General features: G+C 37.2%; 1 pseudogene; it reads left to right on the top strand.

The window, feature by feature from the left end:
* The first annotated feature begins 1380 nt into the window (after positions 1-1380).
* Positions 1381-18502, top strand: LOC126953445 (transcriptional coactivator YAP1-like; annotated as a pseudogene).
* The last annotated feature ends 795 nt before the right edge of the window (positions 18503-19297 follow it).

Genomic DNA, 19297 nt, shown 5'->3' with positions numbered 1-19297 from the left:
ATTTCCCACAATTTGCTCTTCCCCTAAACAATATGTGCTGTCAATTCTCTGTGCTTTTGTTCATGCCTGGAATATCCTTCATTTCCTTCTTAGCCTGGAAAAATTCCAGTAACCCTTTATGATCAAGCTGCAATGTCACTTTGTTCTCTTGAAGATCTCCCATGCCCCAGGATTAATTGCTCTCTCCTCTCTGCTACCCCACTTCTTCACACCATTAGATAAGTCCTTATCACAATGTGGTCTAGCTTGTTGTTCATGAATACATCTCCTCTCTAGATTATGAGTTCTTTGAGAAAGGCTGTTTGTCCATCTTTGTAGCTCCAGTATCTGGCCTAATACCTGTCAATTCGAAGGTGTTCATTAATATTGGTTGATAATATTTTTACATATTTGCACACGTGCATAAGCCATATGTACCTACACACACATTAATATATCTGTATTTCTGTCCTAAATGTTCAGTAGCTGCTGACATTTCTTTTGGAATGCATCTATAAATACAAAATTGCCTTTTATTTTAAATGGACTAATATTCTATTTGAAGGCTTTCATAGTTCTGACAGTTTTGACAGCTTGACTGTATCTGAAAGTTTATTGTTAATCTGTAACACTTGATATTCTGTACTCTGTATCTACATTTAATATGCTGTTTAAATAAGGTTCCTCAGATAGTTAAGAAGACACAGTCAAAAACAGGAGTCAAAGGCAAGAACTTGACATTGCCAAGTCAAGCGATAGGATGGTTTGAAATAAGCTATCAGGTTCTCATTCTGTTTCATGATTATTATTTAATTTCTCAAAGAGGAATATTTAAATTCAGCTTTAAGATGAGAAACAACAATAATAAAACCCAGAAGATAATCATTTTAGTCTTTTTTTCTCTCGTTGTCTTTTTTCCTCATTAGTCCATGAACTAGTATCACCAGGAAAGACCTGGGATCCTGGTTTGAAATTATGATGTAAAGAAAAGTAGAAACTGCAGTAGAGTAAACTAATAAGAATTGGGTACTATGTCCTGTGTTAAAGCTATATAATAAATAGCTCTATCTTGTCTTTAACAAGCCAAAAATTTCCAAGGGACTAAACATTTATGTTTGTTGGGTTGGGGTGAGGGTGGAGCTCATAATATAAGGTAACTTTGGCTGAGTAGAAGAATTTTTCGTAATCTTCAGTGTCTAAAAATCTAGTTAGCTTCCTAACAAAGTTATGCTTTGCACATGTAAGATTGAGCCCTTTATTTATTATCGTAATTGGTACTAAACTAAAATCTTAAAATGTAGGTCAGGTATCATTACAACAGAGGGAAGAGGAACAAATTCACTCAACAATCATGTAAGCATACAATTTCAAGATTCAAATTTGAAAAAAAAAAAAAAATTGATGTCAAAGAAGCCCGAGAGCAATGTGCCCAGATTCACAGAGGCACGTAGTAGCAGACGTAAGATCAGAATTACTTAGAGTAAAATCCAAAATTCCCATGGCCTACAAGACTACACACCTGGCCTCTACTTATCCCAGTATCCCCTCACTCCTCAACCATGCTGACCTCATTGCCTTGTCAGTAATTTTGCATTTGCTGTCCTCTTTCACCAGGAACACTTTCCTGACTTTTCACGTGGCTGGCTCTTTTGCATCTTTCAGGTCTCAGTTTAAATATCATCTCAAAGAAGCCTTTTCTGATTTCTGTGTCTAAACTTAAGGTTGTAAAATAACCTTACCCTCTGCCTACCCATATCAGGCCATCTTCTATTAGAGAACCTTATTCAATTTCTTCAAACACTTATCATAATCAAAATTATCTTTTTCACACACCTGTTATATTTTTAATCTGTCCCTTTCAATAGAACAGAAGTCCCATGACAGCAAGTGTTTTGCCTACATTGTGCTCTGCTATATTCCTAAACTCAGAAGATGGCCAGGCACACAGGTAATCATTGGTTACTGAATGAACTCAGATCTCCAGAGACTTGATCTGGTTTAACAGGGTTAGGGGAAAAGAGCATAAGACTTACAAGCTTAGAGTTTTAGGCAAGTCACAAATGATATATGATCCTTAATTTTCTCATTTTTGGAATAGGAATCACAATGTCTCATATAGGGCTGTTGAGAGAAAAAAGTAAATAATATATGTAAAAGTGCTTTATAAATAGAAGCCTATTCCTATGCAAATCAGTGAGCCAGGGCAAACTGGCATCTGTTTATTTCTTTATCTATAAAATTAAATGCTTAGATTAACAACTCTAATTGGTCTTCTAGTTATAAATTTTTAATTCTCTCATTTGATTAAAAAAAACCTTTAAAACTCTCTGTATCAGTCCATTTTCACACTGTTATAAAGATACTACCTGAGGCTGGGCATGGCGGCTCATGCCTGTAATCCCAGCATTTTGGGGGGCCGAGGCAGGCAAATCACCTGAGGTTCGAGACCAGCCTGGCTAATGTGGTGAAACCTTGTCTCTACTAAAAATACAAAAATTAGCTAGGCATGGTGGTGTATGCCTGTAATCCCAGCTACTCAGGAGGCTGAGGCAGGAGAATTGCTTGAACCCAGGAGGCAAAGTTTGCAGTGAACCAATATCTTGCCACTGCACTCCAGCCTGGATGACAAAGCGAGATTCTGTCTCAGACCAAAAAAAAAAAAAAAAAAAAAAAAAAAAAAAAAAAAAAAAAAACTACCTGAGACTGGGTAATTTATAAACAAAACAGGTTTAATTGACTCACAATTCTACATGGCTGGAGAGGCCTCAGGAAACTTAGAATCATTATGGAAGGCAAAGGTGAAGCAAGGCATGTCTTATATGGCAGCAGGAGAGAGCAAGTGAAGAAGGAAGTGCCAATTTTAAGCCATCAGATCTTGTGAAAACTCACTATCATGAGAACAGCATGCAGGAAACTGCTGCATGATCCAATCAACTTACACCAGGTCTCTCCCTCAACACATGGGGATTACAGGTCAAGATGAGATTTGGGTGGGGACACAGAGCCAAACCATATCATCCCACCCTGGCCCTTCCCGAATCTCATGTCCTTTTCACATTTTAAAACCAATCATATCTTCTCAACAGTCCTTCAAAGTCTTAACTCATTCCAGCATTAACTCAAAAGTCCAAGTCCAAAGTCTTATCTGAGACAAGGCAAGTCCCTTCCACCTCTGAGTCTTTAAAATCAAAACAAGTTAGTTACTTCCAAGATACAATGGGGTACAGGCATTGGGTAAATGCTCCCATTCCAAATGAAAGAAACTGGACAAAACAAAGGGGCCACAGGCTCCATACAAGTCCAAACCCAGGCAGGGTATTCATTAAATCTTAAAGTCCCGAAATAGTCTCCTTTGACTCCATATCTCACATCCAAGGCACACTGATGTAAGAGGTGGATTCCCATGGTCTTGGGCAGCTCTGGCCCTGTTGCTTTGCAGGGTACCTTCTCCTTCCAGCTGCTTTCACAGACTGGCACTGAGTACCTGCAGCTTTTCCAGGTGCACAGTGCAAGTTGTCTGTTGATCTACCATTCTAGGGTCTGGAGAATGATGGCCCTCTAGCTCCACCAGGCAGTGCCCCAGTGGGAACTCTGTGTGGGGGCATTCTGCTGCCCCTGCAGCAGACATATGCCTGGATGCCCAGGCATTTCCATACATCCTCTGAAATCTAGGCAGAGGTTCCCAAACCTCAATTCTTGACCCTGTGCACATGCAGGTTCAACACCACATGTGAGCTGCCAAGGCTTGGAGCACTTGCATCCACTGAAGCAATGGCCTGAGCTGTATGTTGGCCCCTTTTAATCACAGCTGGGTAGTAGGGCACCAAGTTCCAAGACTGCACAAAGTAGAAAGGCCCTGGGCTCAGCCCAGGAAACCATTTATTCCTCCTAGGCCTCTGGGCCTGTGATGAGACAGGCTGCTATGAAGACCTCTGACATGCCCTGGAGACATTTTCCCCATTGTCTTGGTGACTAACATTTTGGCTCCTCGTTACTGATGCAAATTTCTGCAGCTGTCTTGAATTTCTCCCCAGAAAATGGGTTTTACTTTTAAATCATTAGGCTGAAATGTTTGAAACTTTTATGCTCTGCTTCTCTGTTATACATAAGTTCCAATTCCAAGTTATCTCTTTGTGAATCCATAAAACTGAATGCTTTTAAGATCACCCAGGTCACCTCTCAAAGGCTTTGCTTCTTAGAAATTTCTTCTTCCAGATACCCTAAATCATCTCTCTCAAATTCAAAGTTCCACAGATCTCTAGCACAGGGGCAAAATGTCACCAGTCTCTTTGTTGAAGCGCAGCAAGAGTCATCTTTGCTCCAGTTCCCAAGAAGTTCCTCATCTCCATCTGAGATCAGCTCAGCCTGGACTTCATTGTCCATATCACTCTCAGCATTTTGGTCAAAACCATTCAACAAGTCTCTAGGAAGTTTCAAACTTTCCTACATCTCCCTGTCTTCTTCTGAGCCCTCAATACTGTGTTAATGTCTGCCTTTTACCCAGTTCCAAAATCACTTCCACATTTTGGGTATCCTTATACAGTGCCCCATTACCGTGGTACCAATTTACTATATTAGTTAGTTCTCACACTGAGACTGGAAAATTTATAAAGGGAAGAGGTGTAATTGACCCACAGTTTTGCATGCTTGTGGAGGCCTCAAAAAGCTTCAGATTATGGCAGGAGGCAAAGGGGAAGCAAGGCACCTTCTTCACTAGATGGCAGGAAGGAGAATGAATGCAGAGGAAACTACCAAACATTTATGAAACCATCAGATTTCATGAGAACTCACTACCAAAAGAGCAGCATGGGGGAAACCGCCCCCATCATCCAATTACCTTCACCTGGTCTCTACCGTGACACATGGGGATTATGGGGACTACAATTTAAGATGAGATTTTGGGTGAGGACACTACCAAACCATATCACCTCTTTTGTTTATAAATTACCCAGTTTCAGGTAGTATCTTTACAGCAGTGTGAGAATGAACTAATACAACGTCCCAGCCTCTGGTAAGCATCATTCTGTCATCATACTATCTGTCTCCATGAGTTCAATTGTTTTAAAATTTAGCCCCCATAAATTAGTAAAAACATGTGAAATTTATCTTTCTGTCCTCAGCTTATTTCACTTAACGTAATGTCCTCCAGTTCCATCTGTTTCATTACATGTGACACGATCTCATTCTTTTTTATGGCTGACTAGCACTCCATTGTAAATATGTACCACAGTTACTTTATCCATTCATCTATTGATGAACATTTAGGTTGCTCCCAAATCTTGGTTATTGTGAGTAGTACTGCAATAAATATGGAAGTGCAGATATCTCTTTGATATACTGATTTCCTTTTTTTTTTTTTTAGTTATTTATTTGGCAGTGGAATTGCTGGATTGTATGGTAGCTCTTTTTTTAGGATAACAGCCATTTTAACTGGGATGTGATGATATCTTATTGTAGTTTTTATTTGTATTTATCTGATTATCAGTGATGTTGAGCATGTTTTCATATACCTATTAGCTATTTGTATGTCTTCTTTTGAGAAATGTCTATTCAGATATTTTGCCCATGCTTTTATCAGATTATTAGATATTTTTTCCTAGAGAATTGTTTGAGCTCTTTATATATTCTGGTTATTAATCCCTTGTCAGATGGGTGGTTTGCAAACATTTTCTCCCATTCTGTCTCCACTTTGTTGTTTGTTTCCTTTGCTGTGCAGAAGCCTTTTAACTTGATGAGATCCTATTGGTTCATTTTTGCTTTGGCTGCCTGTGCTTTTTGCGGGAAAAAAGCACAAAAACTAAAACAAAAAGAGAAACTAAAGAGTTTCCTCGATGTTTTATTTTAGTAGTGTCATAGTATGTGGACACATATTTAAGTCTTCAATCCATTTTTATTTTTATATACAGCAAGAATCAGGGGTATAGTTTCACTCTTCTGCCTATGGATATCCAGTTTTCCCAGTACCATTTATTGAAGGGACTGTTCTCTCCATATATATATATATATATATATTTGTGCCTGGATTCTCTCTTCTGTTCCATTGTTCTATGTGTCTGCTTTCATGCCAGTACCTTGCTATTTTGATGACTATATCTCTATAGTATAATTTGAAGTCAAGTAATATGACGCCTCCAGTTTTTTTCTTTTTGCTTAAGATAGCTTGTCTATTCTGGATCTTTTGTGGTTCCATACAAATTTTAGGACTGTATTTCTCTATTTTTGTGAAGAATATAATAGGGATTTTGATCAGGGTTGCATTGAATAGAGATTACTTTGGGGTAGTATGGACATTTTAACATATTGATTCTTCAAATCCATGAACATGGAATATCTTTCCATTTTTGGTGTCCTCATCAATTTCTTTCATCAGTGTTTTATAGTTTGTAGAGCTCTTTCACTTCCTTGGTTCATTCTCAGGTATTTACTATTATTTGTTACAATTGTAAATGGGATTACTTTCTTGATTTCTTTTTCAAATTGCTTACCTTGGCATGTACAAATGCTACTAACTTTTGTACATTGATCTTGTATTCTGCAACTTTACTGAATTTATCAGTTACAATAGTGTTTTGGTGGAGTTTTTAGGATTTTCCAAATACAAGATAATATCATCTGCAACCAAGGATAATTTGACTTCTTCCTTTCCAATTTGGATACTTCTTATTTCTTTCACTTGTCTGATTGCCCTAGCTAGGATTTCTAGTACTATGTTGAATGACAGTGGTGAAAGTGGGCATCCTTGTTTTTTACTGAATCTTACAGACCCCATTCAGTTTGATACTAGCTGTGGGCCTGTCATATATGGCTTTTATTGTATTGAGTTATGTTCTTTCTATCTTCAGTTTTCTTTTAACATGAAGGGATGTTGAATTTTATCAAATAGTTTTTCAGCATCAATTAAAATGATCATATGATTTTTATCCTTCATTATGATGATATGTTGTATCATGTTGATTGATTTACATATTTTGAATATCCTTGCATACCAGAGGTAAATCTCACTTTGTCATGATAAATAATTTGTCTAACATATTGTTGAATTGGGTTTCCTAGTATTTCATTGAGAATTTTTATATCAATATTCATCAGAGATATTGGCCTGTAGCTTATTTATTTATTTTGGATGTGTCTTTGTCTGGTTATGGCATAAGGGTAATACTAGCCTCGTAGAATGTGTTTGGAAGTATTGCCTCCTCCTCTATTTTTCAGAATACCTTAAATAGGATTGGTATTAGTACTTCTTTAAATGCTTGGTAAAAATCAGCAGTGAAGCCATTGGGTCCAGGGCTTTTCTTTGATGGGAGTCTTTTTATTACAGTTTTGATCTTGTTGCTTGTTATTGGTATGTTCAGGTTTTCAATTTCTTCATGGTTCAATCTTTGTAGACTGTGTGTATCTAGGAATTTATGTATGCCTTCTAGGTTTTCCAATTTATTAGCATGTACTTGCTCATGGTAGACTCTAATGACCCTTTGAATTTCTGCATCATCCATTGTAATGACTCCTTTTTTTCATCTCTAGTTTTATTTATTTGGGTCTCCTCTCTTTTTTTCTTTGTTACTCTGGCTAAAGATTTGTCCATTTTAGTGTATCTTTTCAAAAAACGACTGTTTTGTTGATCTTTTGTATTTTTTTGTTTCAATTTCATTCATTTCTGATCTGATCTCTATTATTTCTTTATTTCTGCTAACTTTAGGTTTTGTTTTCTCTTGCTTTTCCAGTTCTTTAAGATGTATCATTAGGTTGTTTATTTGAAGTTTTTCTTCTTTTTTTATTTAGGCACTTATAGCTATAAACTACCCTCTTCATACTGCTTTTACTGAATCCCATAGGTTTTGGTATGTTGTGTTTCCATTATAATTTGTTTCATGACATTTTTCAATTTTCTTCTTAATCTCTTTATTGACTCAGTAGTCATTCAGGAGCATATTGTTTAATTTCCATGTGTTTGTATAGTCTCCAAAATTCGTCTTGTTATTAATTTCTAGTTTTATTCCATTGTGGTCAGAGAAGATGTCTGATATTATTTCAATTTTTTAAATGTTTTAAGGCCGGTTTTGTGTCTTAATATATGATCTATCCTTGAGAATGATCCATGTGCTCAGAAGAATGTATATTCTGTAGCTTTTGTATGACATGTTCTGTAAATATCCATTAGATCCATTTGCTCTCTGGCACAGATTAAGTCCAATGTTTCTTTGTTGACGTTCTGTCTGTGTGATCTGTCCAATGCTAAAAGTGGGATGTTGAAGTTCCCAGCTATTATTGTACTAAGGCCCATCTGTCTCTTTACCTCCAATAATATTTGCTTTATTTATGTGGGTGCTCCACTGTTGGATGGATCTATGTTTACAATTGTTAAATCTGCTTGCTTAAAAAAAAGCCCTTTCTCAAGAAAAAAAATATCAATAGAACCAGACTACAATGGGATCCACATGTTAAAACTATCCGACAAGGAATTTAAAATACTATTATTGATATTGTAAAGGCTTTGGGAAAAAAACAGAAGGTATGCATGAACAAATAGGGAATTTCAACTAAATATCAGTAATTATGTGAATAAAAATGAACTAAACACTGCATTCAAAAGGCAGAGATCAGGAGAATGGATTTAAAAAATAAATGTAGGCCAGACATGGTGGTTCATGCCTGTAATCCTAGCAATTTGGGAGGGCGAGGTGGGCAGATCACTTGAGGCCAGGAGTTCGAGACTAACCTGAACCATAGTGAAACCCTGTCTCTACTAAAAAATACAAAAAAATTAGCCATGCATGGTGGCATGTGCCTAAATCAAAAAAGAAGAAAAACTTCAAATAAACAACCTAATGATACATCTTAAAGAACTGGAAAAGCAAGAGAAAACAAAACCTAAAGTTAGTAGAAATAAAGAAATAATAGAGATCAGATCAGAAATGAATGAAATTGAAACAAAAAAATACAAAAGATCAACAAAACGGGGAGGAAAAAGTCATGACTCAGGATGGAGAAATTTACTGTATAAACCACAAGAACAAGACCACCCAAGGCTTGACCCTCATTTTGCTAGGAACCGGAGAATCAGAGTGCTCCAGCAAAACAGCCACCACCCCTGGTTCCCCAGAGCCCACAGGGAGGTGTCATGGTGGCAGCAACTCCAACCAGCAGCAACAGATGCAGCAACTGCAGATGGAGGAGAGGCTTTGGCTGAAACAGCAGGAACTGCTTTGGCAGAAGTTAGCACTGCGTAGCCAGTTACCAACACTGGAGCAGGACGGTGGGCCTCAAAATCCAGTGTGTTCACCAGAGATGTCTCAGGATGAGAACAATGATGACCAATAGCTCACATCCTTTCCTTAACAGTGGCACTTATCACTCTCGAGATGAGTGTACAGACAGTGGACTAAGCATGGGCAGCTAGTGTCCCTTGCACCACAGATGACATCCTGAACAGCGTTCATGAGATGGATACAGGTGATACTATCAACCAAAGCACCTTGCCCTCACAGCAGGACTGTTTCCCCGACTACCTGGAAGCCATTCCTGGGACAAAAGTGGACCAAGAAACACTGGAAGGAGATGGAGTGAACATAGAAGGAGAGGAGATGATGCCAAGTCTGCAGGAAGCTTTGAGTTCTGACGTCCTTAATGACGTGGTTTTGTTGGAACCTAGGCAAATGACCATATTAGTGAATCTGTTCATAGTTGTAGCTTGGGACAGTTATTGTAGTTGTTTTGGTAAAATCTTCATTTCCAATTTTTTACCACCTTATTTAAATCTTGATTATCTGCTCTCTATTTTATATACATACACACACACAAACATAACTTTTATAAGAATGTGGTAGCAGAATGTATCCTTTTTTTAGGTTTCCCTGCTTTCCAGTTAATTTTTAAAATAGTAGCGCTTTGTATGCATTTAGAATACATGACGAGTAGTTTATATTTCACTGGTAGTTTAAATCTGGTTGGGGAAATCCACAGACGTTTGAAGTAGTTCAGTGTTCTAGAAGGAGCTATTACTATGGATAGTACCTAGGGAAGTGCTCCATGCCCTCTGGGCATATGATAGGTATTATCTGATGAATTGGAAAGGAGCAAACCAGAAATAGCTTTTATTTTCTCCCTTGGACTAATTTTTATGTCTTGGTTGGAAATCACTGAGTAGGTTCATAATGTCCATGACAGAAATAAGCTTTATAGTGGTTTACCTTTATTTAGCTTTGGAAGTTTGCCTTTGCCTTAGTTTTGGAAGTAAATTCTAGTTTGTAGTTCTCATTTGTAATGAACACATTAAAGACTAGATTAAAATATTGCCTTCAAGATTGTTCTTACTTATAAGACTTGCTCCTACTTCTGTGGTGAAAAGTGACCTTGGATAGAATACTATAAGGTCATGAGTTAGCTGGAAAAGTGATCAGATTAATAAATGTATATTGACAGTTGAATTTAGCAAAGAAATACAGATAATCATGATTATACCTTTATTTTTATAGGAAGAGATTATGTAACTAGAGTATGTGTCTACAGGGATGATAATGGTTTCCAAGGAGTTTTTTTTTTTTTTTTTTCAGATGGAGTCTCGCTCTGTCATCAGGCTGGAGTGCAGTGGTGCGATCTCAGCTCACTGCAACCTCTGCCCCCTGAGTTCAAGCTGTTCTTGTGCCTCAGCCTCCCGAGTAGCTGGGATTACAGGTACATGCTACCACATCCAGCTGATTTTTGTATTTTTAATAGAGACGGGGCTTCACTGTGTTAGCCAGGATGGTCTGGATCTCCTGAGCTCCTGATCCACCCGCCTTGGCCTCCCAAAGTGCTGGAATCACAGGCGTGAGCCACCGCATCCAGCCCCAAAGAATATTTTTTAAAGGAACAAAATGAGCATGAATTAACTCTTCAGTATAAGCTATGAAGTAAAAGTTGGTTGTGAATTAAAGTTGCACGGGCTAGCACCTCTATGTTTTAACGGTCTTCCAATATATCTAGAATAAGCCCTTATTTTCAAGGGTTTATAACAGACATAAAATCTCTTCTCCTGGCAAAAGCTGCTATGAAAAGCCTCAGCTTGGGAAGATAGATTTTTTTCCCCCAGTTACAAAATCTATGTATTTTGGCCCTTCATTTTGGGGGAGTGCAGAAGTTGGAAGTAAGAAGTTTTATTTTAAATACTTTCAGTGCTCAAAAAAATGCAATCACTATGTTGTATATAATAGTTCATAGGCCGATCACTCACAATAATTGACTCTAAGGCTTTTACTAAGAAAACAGCAGAAAGATTAAATCTTGAATTAAGTCTGGGAGGAAATGGCCACTGTGCGGATGGAATTTTAGAGTAATAATGAAATTCTACCCAGAATGCAAAATTGGGTATATGAATTATATAGTATGTGGTTGGGAATTTTTTTTAATGTGCAGAAGATCAAAGCTTCTTGGAAGGAGTGCCTGTAATTTGCCAGTAGCCACAAATTCAGATTATATCTTATGTATCAGCAGAGTAACTTTAGCTTAAGGGGAGGGTGGGAAGGTTTGGGGGGTTGTGAAGATTTAGGGGGACCATGATAGAGAACCTTATAAACTCCTTTCTCTTTAATAAAGACTTGTCTTACATCTTGCTGTCATTAAAGGCAGCTGTTCCTAGAATTTCAATCACTTAAGTACACCCACAAAGCAAGAATATGGAGATCTTCATTTCTCCTCGACTTTAATTTGCCCAGTTATACCTCGGTGTTGTAGCAGTACTGTGATACCTGGCACAGTGCTTTGATATTATGATACTCTCTGTACTGACCTGAAGGAGACCTAAGAGTCCTTTCTCTTTTTGAGTTTGAATCACTGCCTTGATGTGGTGTCCGGTTTTGTGTCCTTGTTCCTGATGTAAAAGTGATTAACTGCTTCTTGGTTGTATTGGGTAGCATTGGGATAAGATTTTAAGTGGGTATTCTTGAATTGTTTTTATAATAAACCAATTTTATAATCTTTAAATTTATCAGCTTTTTACATTTGTGTTCTTTTCACTCAGGGCTTCTTAGATCTACCTATGGTTGATGGAGCACATTGATTTGGAGTTTCAGATCTTCTAAAGCAGTATTTGTTGTAATAACTATTTTCTAAATATAATGCCTTTAAAGGAAAAATGAACATAGGGAAGTGACTTTGCTATAAATAATGTAGCTGTTTTAAGTATTCATATTAAATAGATGCCTTCTGTATGGAACATGGCAGAAAGACTGAAAAATAACAGTAATTAATTGTGTAATTCGGAATTCATACCAATCAGTGTTGAAACTCAAACATTGCAAAAATGGGTGGCAATATTCAGTGCTTAACAATTTTATAGCGTTGGTGTATGTGAGAAATGAGTGGTCAGGTGAATTTTATCCTTGCAAGCATGTTTTTATAAGACTTGCAGTTGTGCCTATCATAACAATTGTTTTCTGTATCTTGAAAAAATATTCTCCACATTTTAAATGTTTTATATTAGAGAATTATTTAATGCGCATTTGTCAGATAGATAGATAGATAGATAGATAGATAGATAGATAGATAGTACCAATGTTACCTTTTTATTTTTTGTTTTAGATGTAAGAGCATGCTCATATGTTAGGTACTCACATAAATTGTTACATTATTTTTTCTTATATAATACCTTTTTGTTTGTTTATGTGGTTCAAATATATTCTTTCCTTAAACTCTTTTTTTTAAAAAAAAGAAGTGATTGCTAATGGGTTCAAGGTTTCCTTTTGGGCTGATGAAAATGTTTTAAAATTAGATAGTGGTAATGATTTAAGAATATGTAAATATAACTAAAAATCACCGAAAAGAATACAATTTATATAATGTGAAATATTTACCAAAAAAATCAAGGAAAATTATTGAACCACAAAAGACCCCAAATAGTCAAAGCAACCTTGAACAAAAAGAACAAATCTGGAGGACTCATACTATCCGACTTCAAAATATACTACAGAGTTATAGTAACAAAAACAGCATGGTACTGGCATAAAAACAGACATATAGACTAATGGAACAGAATAGAGAACCCAGAAATAAATTCACACATTTACAGTTAATTTATCTTTGTCAAAGTTGTCACATACACACAATAGGGAAAGGATAGTCTCTTCAATAAATGGTTTTGCAAAAACTAAATATCCACATGCAGAAGAATAAAATTAAATCATTATCTTACATCATATACAAAAATAAACCCAAAATGGGTTAAATGCTTAAACATAAGCCTGAAACTATAAAACTGACAGAAGAAAACACATGAAAAATGCTTCTTGACATTTGTCTAGACAAATGTCAATATCTAAAGGACAATAACTTTTGGATATGGCACCAAAAGCACAGGCAACAAAAGCAAAAGTAGACAAATAAAACTGTATCAAACTAAAATCTTCTGCAAAGGAAACAATCAATGAAATGAAAAGGCAATCTACATAAAGGAGAAACTATCTGCAAACCATGTATAAGTGGCTAATACCCCAAATTAAACACAACTGAGTAGCAAAAAACCAAAAACTTGATGTAAAAATTGGCAAAGGACCTAAATAGACATTTCTCAAAAGAAAACATACCAATAGCCAAGTTATATAAAAATATTCAACATTACTAATCATCAGGGAAATACACATGAAAATCACAATGAAATATCACCTCATACCTGTTAGACTGGCTGTTACTAGAAGGACAAAGGCAACAAGTGTTGGAGAAGATGTAGAGAAAGGAGAACTCTCATACGCTGTTCGTGGGAGTGTAGATTGGTATAGCCGTTATAGAAAACAGTATGGAAGTTCCTCAAAAAATTAAAACAAGAACTACTGTATGGTCCAGCAATTCCACTTCCACTTCTGGGTGTACACCCAAAGAAAATGAAATCACCATCTCAAAGAGATATCTGCACTACCATGTTCATTGCAGCATAATTCACAATAGCCAAAATATGGTACCAACCTAAGTATATATCAATAAATGGATAGGTAAAAGAAGGGAACATATATAGAAAGATAAATAGATAAGCACACATATATAGGTGTGTCTATATGATGGAATATTATTCAGCCTTAAAAGGAAATCCTACCATTTGTGACAACATAGATGAACCTGGAGGATATTATGCTAAATAAGCCAGGCACAGAATAAAAATACTGCATGATGTCACTTATATGTAGAATCTAAAAAGCTGAAGCAGAGAGTAGGGTTATTGCCAGGGACTGAGGTGGGGAAAATGGGGTGATGTAGGTCAAAGGGTACAAAGCTTTAGTTATGCCAGATGAACATGTTCTGGAGATTTGATATACAGCATGATGGCTATAGTTAATAATATTGTATTATGTACTTGAAATCTGCTAAGAGAATAGACCTTAAATGTTCTCACTACATGCTCATAACTATGTGACAGGATGGATATGTTAATTAACTTAATTATGATAATCATTTTGCAATGTCTACATGTGTATCAAAACATCACATTGTATACTTTAAGTTTATCGAATTTTTATTTGTCAATTATACCTCAGTATGGCTGAAAAAATATATACTAGAAATAAAACACAGTAACACAGATGCAGACTACCTTCAATGGGCTCATTAGGAGACTCAATACAGCTGAGGAAAACAATCAATGAACTTGAATATAGTAAATAAAAATTACCCACCCGAACTGAAAAATAAACAAAAAGAATAAAAATTTATTTCAAAACTGCAGAGAAAAGAAAGAATTGTTTAGACTAACAGAAACTGAACATCATTTTCTGTAGAATTGCACTAAATGAAATGTTAAAGTTATGCAGAAGAAATATGTTATCTGACATAAACTTGTGCCTACACAAAAATTAAAGAGCACTTGAAAGCATGGTGGCTCACGCCTGTAATCCCAGCACTTTGGGAGGCCGAGGTGGGTGGATCACCTGAGGTCAGGAGTTTAAGACCAGCCTGGCCAACATGGCGAAACCCCATCTCTACTAAAAATACAAAAATTAGCCAGGTGTGGTGGCTTATGCCTGTAGTCCCAGCTACTTGGGAGGCTGAGACTGGAGAATTACTTGAACCCAGGAGGTGGAAGTTGCAGTGAGCTGAGATCGTGCCATTGCACTCCAGCCTAGGGATCAGAGCAAGACTCCATCTCAAAAAAAAAAAAAAAGGTAAATATAAAATTTTTAAAACTTATTCTTAATTGCTCTAAGAGATAATTGTGTGCTCTGTTGCTGGGTAAAATGGAGTATGCCTGCTCCACTTTGTCTTTCCAGCTAAATGCAAATATAAGAGATGGACAGAATGCAAGGAATGTTTGACAATGCAGGTGTGTTCAGTATGGAAATCATAAAGTTGGAACAACTATATGAGAACTCTGAAAAGTTAATAAGAGCAGTGAGATCATGGAAGAAGCATAGAATTTAAACTGCTATCAATCTGGCACCATTTCTCCCTGATCTGAATACAAAAATGTAGCATGAAACCTGGAACTGGGCACTTAGATAAAGAAAGAAATCTAGGAGTGGCCCCTTAATACTAGCACACAGAGTAGAAAAAAGAAACTCACAATGCCCAGAGAATGCAGATACCAATTAGTTTTTATTCTGCCATGTGATCTCTTATATTACAGCCTTGAAGCAATCCTGTGGGGACAATGGCAGAAGCCACCACAGAAGATGGTTTGAACCAAATCTCTAAGACAGGAAATTTTCCCCTCCAATCAGAGAACTCCAGTGCCTTTTTTCCCCTCTGTCTCAGTCCTTGCACCACTTGACCCCAGATGTGGATGCAATTGCAAAATTTTGTGAGCATGTAGGTTAAATAAAGCCCCAGCTTTCTGACTGTAGGACCAAATAGAGGAGCCCTAGAGAATAAAAAAGCTTCTCCAGACATGGAGAAGCTCAGCAAAGCAATCCTAGAAATTTGCTTATAAATACCTGGGCTCACCCCTAAGTTGTACATACATGAATCTGATCATAATCAGCATACACAACACTATAAAAGTGGAGTTAACCTGGGGTCCCAGAGAGAACAATGATTGGTGTACACATGGAATACATGGAAATAATCTCAAAGTTTAGCTAGCATTGGAATTGCAAGTCATAGAAGGTGGGTTAGAATTTGCAGCCTGAACTCAGACCTGGTCAATTGCCTCCTAAAACAAAAATATCCACATATTCATAATATTTTTAAAAGGCCCCCAGATCTCATAATATTCAAAATGCCTAAAATACAAACCAAAATTACATGGCATCTAAAGATCTGCGAAAATATCAAAAGGAAAATCAACATATACGAATATTAAGGTAACAAAGATTTAGAATTATCTAATATAGACTTGAAAGCAGCAAGATGTGGTAGCTTACACCTGTAATCCCAGGACTTTGTGAGGCCAAGGCAGGAGGACCACTTGAGCCCAGGAGTTTGAGGCCTGGGCAGCATGACAAGACCCCATCTCTACAAAAAAATTAAAAATTAGCTGAGCGTGGTGATGCACATCTGTGATCCCAGCTGCTCAGGAGGCTGAGGTGGGAGGATCACTTGAGCCCAGGAGTTCAAGGCTGCAGTGTCCTATGATTGCACCACTGTACTACAGCCTGGACAACAGAGCGAGACCCATCTCTTTAAAAGAAGAAAGAGCTTGAAAGCAATTATTTATTATTATTATTGTTATTATTATTACAGATACTCCAACAAACAATCATGAACACAATTAAAATCAGTAGAAAGCTAAAAACAACTCAACAAAAAATATGCTATAAAGAATTACAAAATGACAATAAAATTTAAATTTTAAAATGACAAAAAATGTGGCAGCAGAAAACTCATTGAATAGAATAAATAGAAGAACACAAAAAGAAAACTGGAGTGCAGATATTAATATCAGACAAAACAACTTTCAGAGCAAAGATCAACAAGGATCAAGAAAGACATTTCAGAATCATAAAAAGTTCAATGCCGCAAGAAGACATTATAATCCCAAATGGGTATACACCTAATAACACAGCTTCACAATACAAAAAGAAAACTGACAAAACTTGAAGGAGCAATAGACAAATCTACAATTATCATTGCATATTTAGACACTGTTATCTCAGTAACAAATAGAACTAATGGAAAAATCAGCAATAATACAGAAAAACTGAACACCATCATCAAAAACCTGGACAATATCGACACTCATAGAACACTTCACTCCGTAACAGCAAAATGCACATTTTTCTCAAGAGCACAAGGAACATTCACCAAGGTAGACCCCATCCTTGATTTTAAAATGAACCTTAACAAATTTAAAAGAACAGAACTCACACAGAGTGTGCTCTCAGATCCTAATATAACTAAACTACAAACCAATAACAGCAAGACAACAGAAAATTCCAAACCTTTGGAAATGAAACAGCACACTTCTAAATTATCCATGATCCTATCGGGGGAACTACCCCTGATAATTCAATGTAGGTTCTTTTCTATTTCCCTAAGTGTTGGCTGGACTGAGAAATAAAAGGAAAGAGTACAAAAGGGAGGAATTTTAAAGCTGGGTGTCCAGAGGAGACATCACATGTTGGCAGGTTCCTTGATACCCCCTGAGCCGCAAAACCAGCAAGTTTTTATTAGCAGTTTTCAAAGGGGAGGGAGTGTACGAATAGGGTGTGGGTCACAGAGATCACATGCTTCAAGGGCAACAAAAGATCACAAGGCAGAAGGTCAGGGCGAGAGCACAATGTCAGGGTGAAACTAGAATCACTAATGAACTTCCATGTCCCGCTGTGCACACATTGTCATTGATAAACATCTTAACAGGGCTCAAGAGCGGAGAACCGGTCTGACTAGAATTCTCCAGGCTGGAATTTCCTAATCCTAGCAAGCCTGGGGGTGCTGCAGGAGGCCAGGGCATGTTTCATCCCTTATCTGCAACTGCATAAGGCAGACATCCCCAGAGTGGCCATTTTAGAGGACTCCCCTGGGAATGCATTCTTTTCCCAGGGCTGTTAATTATTAATATTCCTTTCTGGGGAAAGAATTCAGCGATATTTCTCCTACCCATTTTCGGTAATAAGAAAAATATGACTCTGTTCCACCCGGCTCCCAGGCAGCCAGACTTTAAGGTTATCTCCCTTGTTCCCTGAAAATTGCTGTTATCCTGTTCTTAAAGTGCCCAGATTTCATATTGCTCAAACACACATGCTTTGTGAACAATTTGTGCAGTTAACACAATCATCACAGGGTCCTGAGGTGACATACATCCTCTACTTATGAAGATGACGGGATTAAGAGATTCAAGTAAAGACAGGCATAGGAAATTACAAGAGTATTGATTGGGGAAGTGATAAATGTCCATGAAATCTTCACAATTTATGTTCAGAGACTGCAGTAAAGACAGGCTTAAGAAATTATAAACATATTAATTTGGAGAACTAACAAATGTCCATGAAATCTTCACAATTTATGTTCTTCTGTTGTAGTAGGACGGGCCGCAGACGAAACCTCTCAGACACCAAGTTGTAGAAGGAAAGGCTTTATTCAGCTGGGAGCACCGGCAAGCTACCGTCTCAAAATCCGAGCTCCCTGAGTGCACAATTTCTGTCCCTTTTAAGGGCTCACAACACTAAAGGTTTCATACAAAAGGGTCGTGATTGATTGAGCAATCTAGGGGATACGTGACAGGGTTTCATGCACTGATAGAGAAAAACAGAACAGGGCAGGGAGTTTCACAATGTTCTTTTATACAATGTCTGGAATCTATGAATAACATTAGTTTCTAAGTTATGAATTGATTTCTAACTACTGGGTTTAGGCCAGGAAGGCCCAGGCCTGGTTTTGGGCCTGGCGCCGGGCTGCCTGTCTTTGATTTTACTTCCTTGTTTTTTCCTTAAAACAGATACTGAGTATAAAACAATATAAAACAATGTGACAGGGTCTTTTTCTTTCCTCACTGTCATGGCTTCAGCAGATCCCTCCATTCGGGGTCCCTGACTTCCTACAACAATCCCAAGAGGAAACTTCTAGGAAAATTAGCAAATATTTTTAACTGAACATAAATGAAAATACATCATACCACAATTTGTGGGATGTCATTAAGGTAGTATCTAGAGGAACACTTTGCCATGTACTTAATGTGGTCAGCATCATTCTGATTAGAAAGTGAGACAATGACATTCAAAGAAAGGAAAACTATAGACTAATACCTCTTGTGAAGACAGATGGAGAGTAAGAGAAAACAAGTCAGTGTCCCCATAGTTCCCTGAAGGGACAGGACCACACTGAAGAAGAGGGGATTTCTCTGAGCAGTCTGCTGTTGCCACTTAGAGAAGCAAAAGAACTGAACCAGATCTCCATTCTTTCATATACATTATCTCCCTTTATC

The sequence above is a fragment of the Macaca thibetana genome, chromosome 4, assembly GCF_024542745.1.
Source record: "Macaca thibetana thibetana isolate TM-01 chromosome 4, ASM2454274v1, whole genome shotgun sequence".
Lineage (NCBI taxonomy): Eukaryota > Metazoa > Chordata > Mammalia > Primates > Cercopithecidae > Macaca > Macaca thibetana.
Note: the sequence above shows the minus strand (reverse complement) of the source record. Positions and strands in the feature narration are given on the sequence as shown.